This window comes from Hippoglossus hippoglossus, chromosome 5 (genome assembly GCF_009819705.1).
Source record: "Hippoglossus hippoglossus isolate fHipHip1 chromosome 5, fHipHip1.pri, whole genome shotgun sequence".
Classification (NCBI taxonomy): domain Eukaryota; kingdom Metazoa; phylum Chordata; class Actinopteri; order Pleuronectiformes; family Pleuronectidae; genus Hippoglossus; species Hippoglossus hippoglossus.
Genome location: NC_047155.1, coordinates 23,139,277 through 23,151,555, shown reverse-complemented (window position 1 = coordinate 23,151,555; position 12,279 = coordinate 23,139,277). Strand labels below are relative to the sequence as shown.

Below are 12,279 nucleotides of genomic sequence, written 5' to 3'. Positions count from 1 at the left end.
CACTTCCTATCCCTGACCAGGAGGGAGAGGTGCGGCAGAGGGTAGCGGAGGGCGGAGGCATCCATCACTGTCTGCGCCAGCAGTCCCATGATGGATGCGCCTGTTTATCCCTCTCTGCAGGTTATTTAGATGCAGTCACAGCCAGAGAGATTAGTGATGGAGAACCTCTGCACCTACTCGCCTCTCCGTACACCCCACCAAATCAATAACACCCTTATCTATTATCTGCATTTCAAGGTATTTCTTCATGGAAATTTGAAGCGAGGAGAGAAAGCAGAGATTAATTGTCCACCACCCTCTCAGTGTTTTCAATTACAACGCCTGCAATAGATCATCTATCTGTCACCTTGGCACACTACGGTATTTGTGTCACTACAAAGAGATGACACCTTGCTGCTTCAAGAAAATCAAATATTATTTTTCTGGCCGTGACTGTATCCTTGCAGATGCTAAACAAACTATTCAGAGCAGGGGCTTTGCATGGCATTTGAGGATAAAAGAATATAAATATTTCCTGCTTTAACTTCAGCTGCATTCAACACTAATCCTGGAAGGCATTGTCAATCATGCCAATTGGTACCATGAGCCGTTTGTAAGAGTGGATTAGGCCTACCGAATACTATTCATATTCATAATCATCTCAAAACAAAAAGTGGGAAAATTATTTATTTCTCCAATGTATGCATATCAGATGATGTCTGAGACTCTGGGCCTGCTTACATAAAGGAACCATCTCGCTGCTCTAACATGCTGGATTACAGACAATGCCCCAGAGACAGACATGTTTTTCCTGAGCAGTGCAGACATGCCAACACAGCAGCCCAGTGACACCACTTTAGCACATGGTTTATTAATGTTCCCACTCTCTCTCTCTCTCCCTCGCTCCCTCTCACGCACACTTCAGCTGTGTCATCCCACTGACTTCTAATTGGCGGTACATCAACAGATGTATCCTCCAACAATCCAGTGTATTAACAGGGCCAATTCTTCTTATGTAAACTACAGGTTGACATCTTCCAACCAAACAGAGCAGCGAGATTCAGGAACAAAAATCACAGACAGATATGGAAAACACAAACCATAATGGAAGAAATACAATACAAATGTGTGTGTCAGCAGAGAGAAATATCAGCACTTTAAAACCCCAGTAATGGTCCAGACCTTGGGGAGCACATTTAGCTTTTTTTGTTTTCTGCTTCACTGGACACAAAATGGGCAAGGCCTTGTGCACCACCTTGTGCATGATAGTGCCGAGGCAGGTGCATAAATAAGAATGAATGATTTCGATTCTGATAGCGCTGGAAGACAGTTATGTTCTATCCTGCTGAGATCTTGTCCTTGGCTGGGAGTGTGCTGTTACAAATGAATTTGTTCCTTTTCTGCACTGTGTGTGCCAGGCTGATAAAAATATCCCCTGTCAGCTGGCTGCGTGAAGAGGGGACGACTCAGTGCAAATGAGGCAGACCCCCTCACTGTCTTCTCCTCCTCGCGGCGAGCTCTCTCTATCACTGAGAGCACTCCTCCTATTATTCTCAGTTTTGGCAAGTTGGTTCAAGGCTGACATCCCTTCGCTGCGACCACACATGCACGCGCGTGCACTCACTACCCACTATCCATTGGATCTGTGAATCCCTGTTTGAAATATATATGTATCTCTGTGCATCGAGACAGCTCTACATTGCCATGGCTACAGTATGAAGGAAAAGTGAGAGAATAAGATAGAGAGAAGAACTGAGGGAGGAAGAGAGGACAAGAAACCAGGAGCTGAATGTGGGGGACTCAAGGACACAGGATTGACAGAGCAGAGGATGAGAGACGTCCCTGTGTGGCGAAACAATTCTCCTGAAAGTAGCACAGCAGGTCCTGCAGGTAGAATAGCAAAAGAGCCATCTAACCTCTGAGCACATGTCTTTAAAGGCAGACAGCACATTACAACCACCACAAATCATGCAATAAACATGCCTGCAGGGTGTGATGAAATACAATGCCTGCACACAAACAACATACAAACATCAGAGGACTAAACATGTCCAGAGGATAATTTGCTGCCAGATTATAAATGCAAATGGTTAAATCAGTTTGTGTTTGCAGCTGTGCTCATTGCGGCTTGCATGTTCCCCACACTCGAGGTCCCATAACGCAGAAGGTTGTGAATTAGCTGAATTCCCTTACATCACTAGATCCTGGCAAATGATGCATGTCACACATTGTCCTGTCAAGTCTAATGGATTCTGCTTTTATTTATTTCATCCTTCCTGTCACTGTCATTTCACACACTGCCATTTAAAATATAAATAGTTAATAAGTCAGTTACGCGCAACCACCGCTTTTCAGCAGTTGGTTCCATATCCTGAGGTGATGTTATAATTTATTCATTAGTGTCCCACAATTTTGAATTGTACAATTAAAAAGAATAGAGGCCTCAGCAAGGTTTTCCCCCGTTGCAGATTTCAAATTTAATTGTTAAGCTTTTGGTCTGAGACATTTTTCAAACTGAAGAAAGTCTGAATAACTCTCTGGTGAAAAGCTTTGCAATAAAATATAAAGGAAAGAGGGAGCCTTTATCCTCTATAATTGTACTACAGACATTTCCCTTCAGCACTTTCATGAGATAAGTTTGCAGAGTGTGGATGTTTTCCTTGCTCTTATACTGAACTCTGGAAATGACAAGGACAAATAAAAACAAAGACCAATATGCAGAGGGGCACAAAATTTAGGAAAAATACGAAAAGCCAATATGGTGTCCCAGTTGCTATATCCGCTTATTCCACATTTGATACAACACTTTGACTGAGTAGAGCATTCACACTAGAAAAGATCAAATTAAGTAAACCAAAAAATGCCTCCATGCATTCTAAAATTAAAGGCACTGGTTTCCCACATTATAGTGCACAACAGCAATGAAAGAGCTGCTGACAGCTGGAGTAAAGTGAAAATATACATCTTTCTCACAGCGTTTACTTATTTTAATTGTCACAGATGGATAAGCTCAGGTGGTAAAAAACAAACATTTACAATGTTATTAGTTACACTGTATTTGACTGGAAACCTGCAATCCTTAAGGCAATGTAGGCCAAATATATCAGCATTTTAAATGTTTTCATCTCATTTCATCTCTTTGATTTAATAATTGTTCTCTTCTAGTTCCAATTCAAAATGTTTTTTTCTCTAATTAAAATATAAGCCTAATTTTCTCATCTTTCTATCTAAGTTTGCATCAGAAATTAAAAGGATATTGTCCCAAAGCAATGAATTATCCAATTATCACTTTTCTTTTTGTGGTCTAGGCAGTGAGAAAGTCATATGTTTGGATTTCAGTCATATGTTTGGATTTCATAACATGTTCAGAAAGAAATAAAACCCTGAAATCTCCGTACCCATGTCTTTGTTTGGAAAGTAGCATGTGAAAAAAACAACCACATTTTGATTTATAGTGTGTGGGGGGAGGGGGGGGGGGGGCAAAAACCATTGCCCTAGGCCTTCCTGAATGCTCAAGACCAGAGTTATTCCAGTCCAAGAGGTAAGATACCCATCAGTGTCTTCAGTTAGACAAAGGTCCTGTTTAGACCTGGTGTTAACATCTGTCTCGAGTGATCTCATCACAAGTGGACAGCTCTAAGTACGTCAGTTCATGCTTGACATCAGAATGCGTCTCCATAGGTGTCTCCTGTGACGGCTTGTGATCTGATCGCACTTTCCTATACTGAGCAATCTATCACTTCTAAATGCAAATACACAATCATGTTTGTTTCAGTTGGCAAAGACAAATGATGGTTGGTTTTAGCCAGTCTGTCTAGATACAGATGGGCTGTTGTCAGTGTGTGTGTGTGTGTGTGTGTGTGTGTGTGTGTGTGTGTGTGTGTGTGTGTGTGTGTGTGTGTGTGTGTGTGTGTGAGTGTGAGAGAGAGAGAGGGAAAGAGGAGAGAGAGAGACGAGAGAGAGAGAGAGAGAGAGAGAAAGTGGAGCTAGGAGCAGCTGAATGAATCAATGCACTGAGAACAGCTCTACCATGGAATAAGATTTTACTCATTTGAAAAAAGAAGAAAGTCAATATGTGGCAGTCAATGTTGATATTGTGGCGGTGGCCACAAGTAAATCAATGTATGTGAAATACTGAGAAGTAAAAAATACTTTTGGTTCATTATGAAACTGTACACCTCTGGATGTGGTCTGAGTGAATGGATCTCAAAAGCATCCTCAATGTGTCTTGGATGCGTTCATACCTGTACTTAGAGCTATCTACAAGTGATCAGAAACAAGGTCTGAACAGAGTCACAGTGATAATGGAGATGTGTATGTCTGTGTGTATCTGAGTTGAAGGCTCAGCTTTGCTTCTAACAGTGGTGGAAACAACATTTTCACCTATTAAAAGTACCATTTTTCAATTGTGTTATTGTTTTCCTCTGGAGCTGCAGCTTGACTGACATGCAGCATGGCTTGTATCATTCATTGTTAGTACAAAACATTGACTTGTTGTGTTCTCTATTTAACAAAACAGTGTGCTGTCAACATTAGTACATGGTGTGTTAGCACATTGTGATGAGAATTGGGACACCCTGCCAGTCCCACTTAGGGAGCTCATGTTGTTTGATCATCAGCCAGCAGGAAAAGCTGCAGTCAGGTCTGATAGGAATAAATCTCCCACTGTGCATCAGGAGTGTGAAATAATAACCATACATCACTTTGAGGTTGAAGACACTGCTGCATTAATTTGAAAAGTTGATTAATATCTGATTCCTGACTGAAACAATGAAGCTGAAAATTCAAGTTCCTGTTCCCTCACGTAGCCGAATGCACTGAGGTGTTGTGTTTTGAATCCAGAGCTTGGCCTCGGAAATAAATGTCAGCTTTTGAAATTGTGTTTTGTTGTTGTGATTACATGTTATCATTAAAAGAATCTGTTCATTTACCAATTTACATTATTTGAGCTGTTATACCTTTGGAAGTACTAAATTGAAATTGTGTTGAATCCCATCATCAGCAGCATGGGACATTTTAAACTGATCATTTGCTGAACCAACTGAAACCAATTCCCTCTAATACATTTAATACATCTTTATACCTCTAAGCTGGCAACAGCCAGTGGCTGGAGGCTTTATGTGTTTGGATTGTCCATCCGTCTGTCCGTCTCCCATTCTTGAGAACACAATATGTCAAGACTTCCTTGGGGGGATTTCTTCAAATTTGGTACAAACGTTCAGTTTGACTCAAAGATGAATTCATTAGTTTTAAGAGGACGAAGGTCAAAGGTCAAACTCACAAAACACAATTTTGTCTCACAAACACTTCCATCCTTTCAAATTTGGTACAAACGTTCACTTGGGCTCAAGGATGAACTCAATAAAATTTGGTGGTCCAAGTTCAAAGGTGACATTTATCTCACAAACCACTTTTTTTGTTTTATGAACACGACATCTCAAGAGCGCCTTAAGGGAGTTTCTTTAAAATAGGGGCAACTGTTCAGTTGGACAAAAAAATGAACTGATTATACTTTGATGGCCATAGGTCAAGGTGACAGGGACCTCATGTACTTGTGAGTGTGATATATCAGCAACAACCAAAGTGAATTTCATTACATCTGGACTCAAGGATGACCTGATTAAAATTTTGATGTCAAATGTCAAAGTCACTGTGACGTCAAAGATCTCCTTTTTGGCACGTCAACATGTTATCTTTACAACACCTGGAGATAATGCTTTTAAATTTAGCACAAATGTTCACTTAGATTCGTGGATCAACTGATTAGATTTAGGTTGTCAACGGTCGAAGGTCAAGGTCAAGGTGGCCTCAAATGAGGCTGACAAAATAAACATTTAGACTGAAACTGCACTGGTTGGCAGAGGCATACATCTGTAGGGCAGTAATTCTAGTTCTCTATGTTGTAAAAGAGAAGAAAAGTGTAAATATCAGATAAAAACATGAACTATCACTGGTCAAACTTGAAAAGTTTACTCAATTTAATATGCCTCACAGCAGAGCAAGTTATGGTAAAAAAAAACGACCAGAATAGATTGGATCAGTCGTGGCACTAACTTGCACACCCACATCTCCTTTCCATCTGTCCATGTGCAGCAGCGTTTCAGAGGTTGGGGAACAGCTAGCAGACCGTGGGATCCACAGATCAAAGAGTGGCCCCCCGTTGAGGTCTGCAGTCCCAAGGAACACAAGCCGCTATGGGCCAGAGCCAGCACCACATCTCCAGCTAATTAACTAAAACCCCTTTAACGCCATGTTGTTTGCATTCCTAATGTGCAACCCTCAGTGTAATATCTGCCACACATATTAAATAAGAAGCGCTTGTGGGTTTGTCTAACAAGGCACCCCAGTGTTTTTAGCACAAATACATTTGTAAGCACTTTAAAACATTGTGAGGGCAGCAACACAGTAGTTATTTAAAAACAAGCAGGGGGTAACAGTATGATTAAAAGAACATTTGTGTGAACTTGCTTAGTGCACATGCTCAACTTTGTATTCTAATACTGATCCACACATGCTCTCCTGTGTTCACACACTTATTGCAGCACTCTCTGAAAAGACACGCCTTGCCCCAGTGAAGTTTAAATTGCCCTCCAATGCAGCCTTTCAATCTCAGAACTCACTGGGGTGAGAAAGGCGCCTGAATTATAAATCAAGGGGCTTTAAACAGCTTTGTAGATTAGCGTGCTGTCGTGTTTGGTGTCCTCAATAATTAATTACTTGTTTGTACCAGAGTGGACCTCGCCTGGTTTTTGGAGGACTCTCTGTGTCTGCAAACAAACACTCACTAGCCCTGTTCGTACCTGGCATGAACATGCGTCCCCACATGCATCTCAAGTGACCACTTGTAATTGGATTTCCATTTTAACACGTAGCTACATTGTTGCTGTTTCCAAAGTCAAAATGTAGTTTTTTTACTTGTAAGCTATGAGAGACGGTTCTGTTGTCAATGTGAGTGCAAACAAAATAAATCAATATGTGGCAATCAGTGTTGATATTGTGGTAGACCGCCACAAACAAATCAATGAATGGGAAACAAAGAAGTGCAAAAATGCTTTTGGTTCATTATGAAACTGTAGCAGGACAGAGGACATCAGCTGAGTCTGTGGTCCTTTAAAGTTGCCCAGGTTGTTGCTTTCACACAGCTAAAATGTAAATGATCAGATCTCAAATGTGTCCTCAAAGCATCTTGGCTGCATTCAGTGCTTGTGGTGAGATTACTCAAGACGGATCAAGTCTGAACAGAGCCACTGGCATCCAATCACAAACTGTGGATGTAAGGAGGGGTCCTGAGAGCCCAGTGTGACATAACATCCAAAGGTCATCGCCTCAGGGGGGAAGTTCTCATGAGCCGTTTTCAGACATGACATCCGGAGGAACAAGGAGAATTGGGTGCGTATTTTCCCCAGAGGTAGCCTTCTACACATGAACAATGCAGTGGGAGATTCTCTGCTCAAACGCACAACAGCAACAAAGCCTCTGGAGGATTCAGGTTAGGGGTGGTGCAGGAGGCAGAGGCAGGACATGATATATTAATTCTGCTGTGAAGTGCTGTGAGGGTTTTTGTTAACGGCACAAACTCTCTTAACATCTTCGTTGGGGTCTTCTACATGTATGGCCTCGCTTTGTCATCCTGAGATATATATATATTTTTTTCTTTCTTTCATTTTCGCGTCTGTCGCATGTTAGAAGCGTCATCAACCCCCTCACTGACTCGCGGTGAATCCATCGGCTCCTCTGGAATTTCTGTGGACTCTATACTAGGGAGCCAGGTGAAGAAATTCTGCAGAAACTCTGGAGGATCTCCGGAGTTCAGTGCATGTCTGAAAGCAGCTTTGTGTGAATGTTTATTTTCATATACTTATGACAAAGGCCCTGTTCAGATCCGTCCTGAGAAATCAGAGTTGAGTACTTGCGCTCACATCTGATATTAAAAAGTATCCCTAATGTGTCTCCTGTGAGAAAGAGAGCAAGTGGAGTCAGGAGGGGCTGACTTAATGAATGAATGCGCGCAGCTATGAAGAAAGATTTGTCACATTTAAGGAAAAGTATCGTTATGTGGTGTGCAAACATGTACAACAAATCAATGTATGGGCACTTAGAAGCATAAAAATATAGAGGACGTCAGCTGAGTAGGCAGTCCCTCATAGGTGGCCCAGGGCGCATTTGTGGTTACACAGCAAAAAGAATGTGACCACATGCGTCCCAGAATACCACTGTCGTTTGAGTGCTTGGATCTCAGGACGCATTTCAGTGCATTCAGACCTGAATTTAGCGCGAATACCAGGTCTGAAAGTGGTCAAAAACAAAAAAAAAGTGTTTTGAAGTTTTTCTCAGCTAATGGACCACTTCCTGCCACCAGCATCAGCACCCGGCTTCGGCACCTATACAGCAGACTGTCGCACAGCGGCAGGATTCATTGTCTTTCAATCGTGTCATAAAAAAGAAATGTAAGCCAGACCCACTGCTCTTCATCTCAGCCTTCTGGCCATCTCTCAATGGCTGCCCTGAAACAGCACCGTAAGCAAACTGAAGACAAGTGGGAGGATGAGATAGCATCTCCCTCTCCCCCATGAGCGGCAAAATGATGAATTGTGTAAAATCTTATTTGGCATCTCATATTAAAAAAGTCAGAGATTAAGCCAGCTCCGCAAAAGGCAGGAAAGAGCTGATGCAGACAGAGCAGAGGAGGGCCCCATTATAGAAAGGCTCTTCTGTCTGTTTTTCTGTCCGTCTGGGTGACACCTCGCCCCTTAATGAGTTGTCTGAAGTCAAATAGGAGAAATACCAACACAATAAATTACCAGGCTCATCGCTTCCTGTTTGCCTCCACTCAGATACGGCTGAGTAATCTTTCTATCTCAGCTTGCACCATCTAGAATGAGATTCTGTCAAATCACATCCTACAATCCTTGGGTCCATTTGCATAACTACGTTGGATGTTTCCAGCCAAATGGTGACATGTTTTTCTGTGGTTAATTAGATTTTGGAATTAGCTTTCTAAAAAGAAAAAAAGAAAGAAAAAATCCTCTGCTTGGTCTTCAATTCCTATTTGGAAGTGACAAGATAATATTGTGTATAAGGGTAATTGTGTGGCGGTGTTGGAATTAGAGCTGGAGAGAGAAGGTGTTTTCACAGTTAAGGAGCTAATACTCTATTCCAATTTCAGTCTGTTTAGCATGCAGGCTCCGAACTCTTCCCTCTGACATGGCAAACCTCATTAAGATAGAGCAAACTAATTCACTTGAGGACGAAAGCTAATTCTTCATATCCTTTTTTTCTTCTTAGAGATATAGAGACAAACTGAAATTGGGTCTTAGGGGTATACGCACTTGAAGGTAGAGTTCTTTCCCAGCTCTTATCAGAACACATTCACTGGAGATTAAAGAGAAGCCAGAGGACATAACCTCAAGCTACCTTTGAACTGGTGCTGTCAGAAATCGAGATTAGGCTGAGCCTTTGTTCGGGAAGCCCACTCTGGACAAAACTGTCAGGAGCTTGGACTCGTGTGTATTCCTGCTGATATAGCATAGCTAACCTTTCATAAGGCAGAGCAGGAGGAGGAGGCGAGGACAGAGGAGCAGAGGGTAGAGGGGAGAGGAGAGGGAAAATTGGAAGGAGAAAGGACCTATGCAGGGGCTGCAATGGGCAGACATCCATTAACCAAGCGCTCGGCATGTGATATGGCATTTACAGAGTACAGCCAAATGCCATGGCAATTAATCAGGGCTTTGAATGCCAGCTGTATCAATACTCCTTGAACACGGTCATGGGTGCACACAGCAAGAAACATTCACGTCCACACACCTAAAATAGACTTCTGTTTTCATGGGAACAACACTGTGCGCACAGAGAGCTGTGGCTTGTGTCTAACTTTAGTATTATTCCTGTCTCAAACTAGGACGCACACAGAGAAATGGAATGAATACATCACTTACACAATCACAGAGTAGGGCCTAGGAGACGGCACACATTTTACTCTGCAGGGAGTTGCAAATTGCTTTTGAATAACCAAGGTCTAATTGACAGGAAAAGAATGGGCTGTCACTTTGCTAGTGCGACTGTCATTAACACATTTTTTATTTTCTACATGCTCCAAGGCATTATTGTTTTGTTGGCCTCGATCCCTCCCCGGTGCAGTGAATATGTTTTAAAATGGTTGTGAGCAGAATGTTGTTAGCTACACAATGCTCCCTGAGGGGAACAAAACACAAGAACAATTGGCTCATTAGAAGCAGAAACACTTCAATCCACAATATGGCTGGAACACACTCAGAGGAGAGACAAAGTCAGCGAGTGAGGAGCACAGATGGATGGATAGGAGGGACTGTGAGTGGTGGGGGGCAAAGTCACACCAACACAGGAGAAGCAGCAACCTTGTGCTCAACACACCGCGAGCTCAGGGAGCACAAGAGAAATGTACCGCTGAGATGAGCTGAATTTAAAACAAAACTGGCCATGAAGGCACAGAGTGTGAGAGATTTGTTACACACAATTAGATTATAGTAATCTTATTAAAATGTGTAATACCTGCAATAATACACTGTATGCTTTTAATCAGTTTACTATAAATGAATAATCATATTATGTATTTTTTATTTAATAAGAAGTTTCACTTATCAGTAAAACTGGACATTAACTGCATACAGTCACTGAAGTTCTGAATGTAATAACACTTTTTAAGTAATGTTACCTGAGTTTTTGCTTGTGCAGCTTTAAATGTCGGCTTACTTTCCTTTTAGACATTTATCTGACTGCTGTGTTTACAGGTTAGTTTGGAGATAACGACAAATACAAAGCACTGCTTAAAATTAACAGTATACAAAGCAAGTGACAACACCGAAACATTTAAAAAATGTATTGTGGAGTTGCTGCGGCTCAATAGGCAGAGTGGGTCATGCACTAACCAGAAGGCCGGTCGTTCGATCCCAGTCTCCACCATTCCTTGTGTGTCCTTGGTCAAGATACTGAACCCCATATGCTGAAGGCTCGAATCCCAACCCATGTTGAAGTGTCCTGGGGCAAGATGCTGAAACCCGAAAAGCCCATCATAGATGTTGAATGCACTAATTGGAAGTCGCTCTGGTTAAAACCTTAACTAAATGAAATGTAATGAGTGATGTGTGATAGCTGCACATAAGATGAATGTGTGAATGGCTAAACTGTACTGTAATGCACTGGATTGGTCATCAAGACTAGAAAGGTGCTGTATACATACATACAGGCCATTTACTAATACTTCAGTAAGTGATCTGAAAACCTGTCAGTGATCCTACCTCGTGCTGCAGGACTTCACCAGCTCAGCTCAGGTAGTGTTTGGTTGATACTTGCATCAGACAGAGCTTCTTCACCACAGTGTCTTTCACTACAAAACAAGAACATTGTATGATGCAGGGAGCGGATGACCTTATAGGAACACAGATGTCCCAATAACACAAACAACTGAGCCACACACACACACACACACACACACACACACACACACACACACACACACACACACACACACACACACACACACACACACACACACACACACACACACACACACACACACACACACACCGGGAGTATTTCATGACAGACACCAGAGTCTGGATGTCTTGAGGCAGAATGGAAGAAAGAGGCTAAAGCAGCTTTTTGAGGTCTCTAATGTTTTGTTCAGAGATCAGAGTAATATTTTCCAGGACATATCATCTATAATTCATTCAGTCTATTGAATCGCCAAACATCAGTCACAGTCTATTAATATCAAATTCACAGACTCACAGGCTGATGGAGAGTCTTCATCTGCAAACACACGAGTTCACATGAGTTCACCTTTAGTAAAGCAAACCCCCAAAACAAGGCCTGCACAACACTTCCTGGTGTTTTTCAGACCTGGGAGCATCAGTCAGGACACAGAACTACATACTTTTGTTTACAGTTGTTGTAGGATACTTTCTTTATCTGTTTTAAGACTTTTAAACACTACACGACCTTTTTACACGACTGCTGCTCTATACACTTTGAATAACAGAGAACACACCTGTTTCCGTGTGTGACAGGAAACCTCTTCCGCCCTGTTTCGCAGCGACCTCTACCGTCAAGTCCCGGCGTCGTCCTCGACTCCCATACATCAATAAAACGGCATTAACAGGTAAGCGAGGATTTTTGATTGAATTAAATTAAATAAAAGTTGGATAAAAGTCAATAATCAGCTGTTTTCAGAGGAGCGGGCTCGCGTTTAAATTGCAGCGGACTGATATTTGGGGCGTTATTCGGTTACAGGTGCACGACTTTGAGTAGTGATCTCAAAACACA

The 12,279-nt window shown here is 42.0% G+C and overlaps 1 protein-coding gene across 4 annotated transcripts in view; it reads right to left on the bottom strand.

Moving 5' to 3' along the window:
- sulf2a (sulfatase 2a) overlaps positions 1-12,119 on the bottom strand; it is a 48,313-nt gene extending 36,194 nt beyond the window's left edge. Inside the window, exons 1-3 of one of the 4 annotated variants that reach the window (XM_034585522.1) lie at positions 12,005-12,119; positions 11,253-11,341; positions 10,884-10,992 (exon numbers count right to left, since the gene is read on the bottom strand). The gene's annotated coding sequence lies outside the window, so the exon portion shown is untranslated. Of the gene's footprint in view, positions 1-10,883; positions 11,024-11,252; positions 11,342-11,745; positions 11,957-12,004 lie in introns of those variants that run through there. The other 3 variants (XM_034585519.1, XM_034585521.1, XM_034585524.1) reach the window with 3 other exon arrangements.
- Between the last annotated feature and the right edge of the window lie 160 nt (positions 12,120-12,279).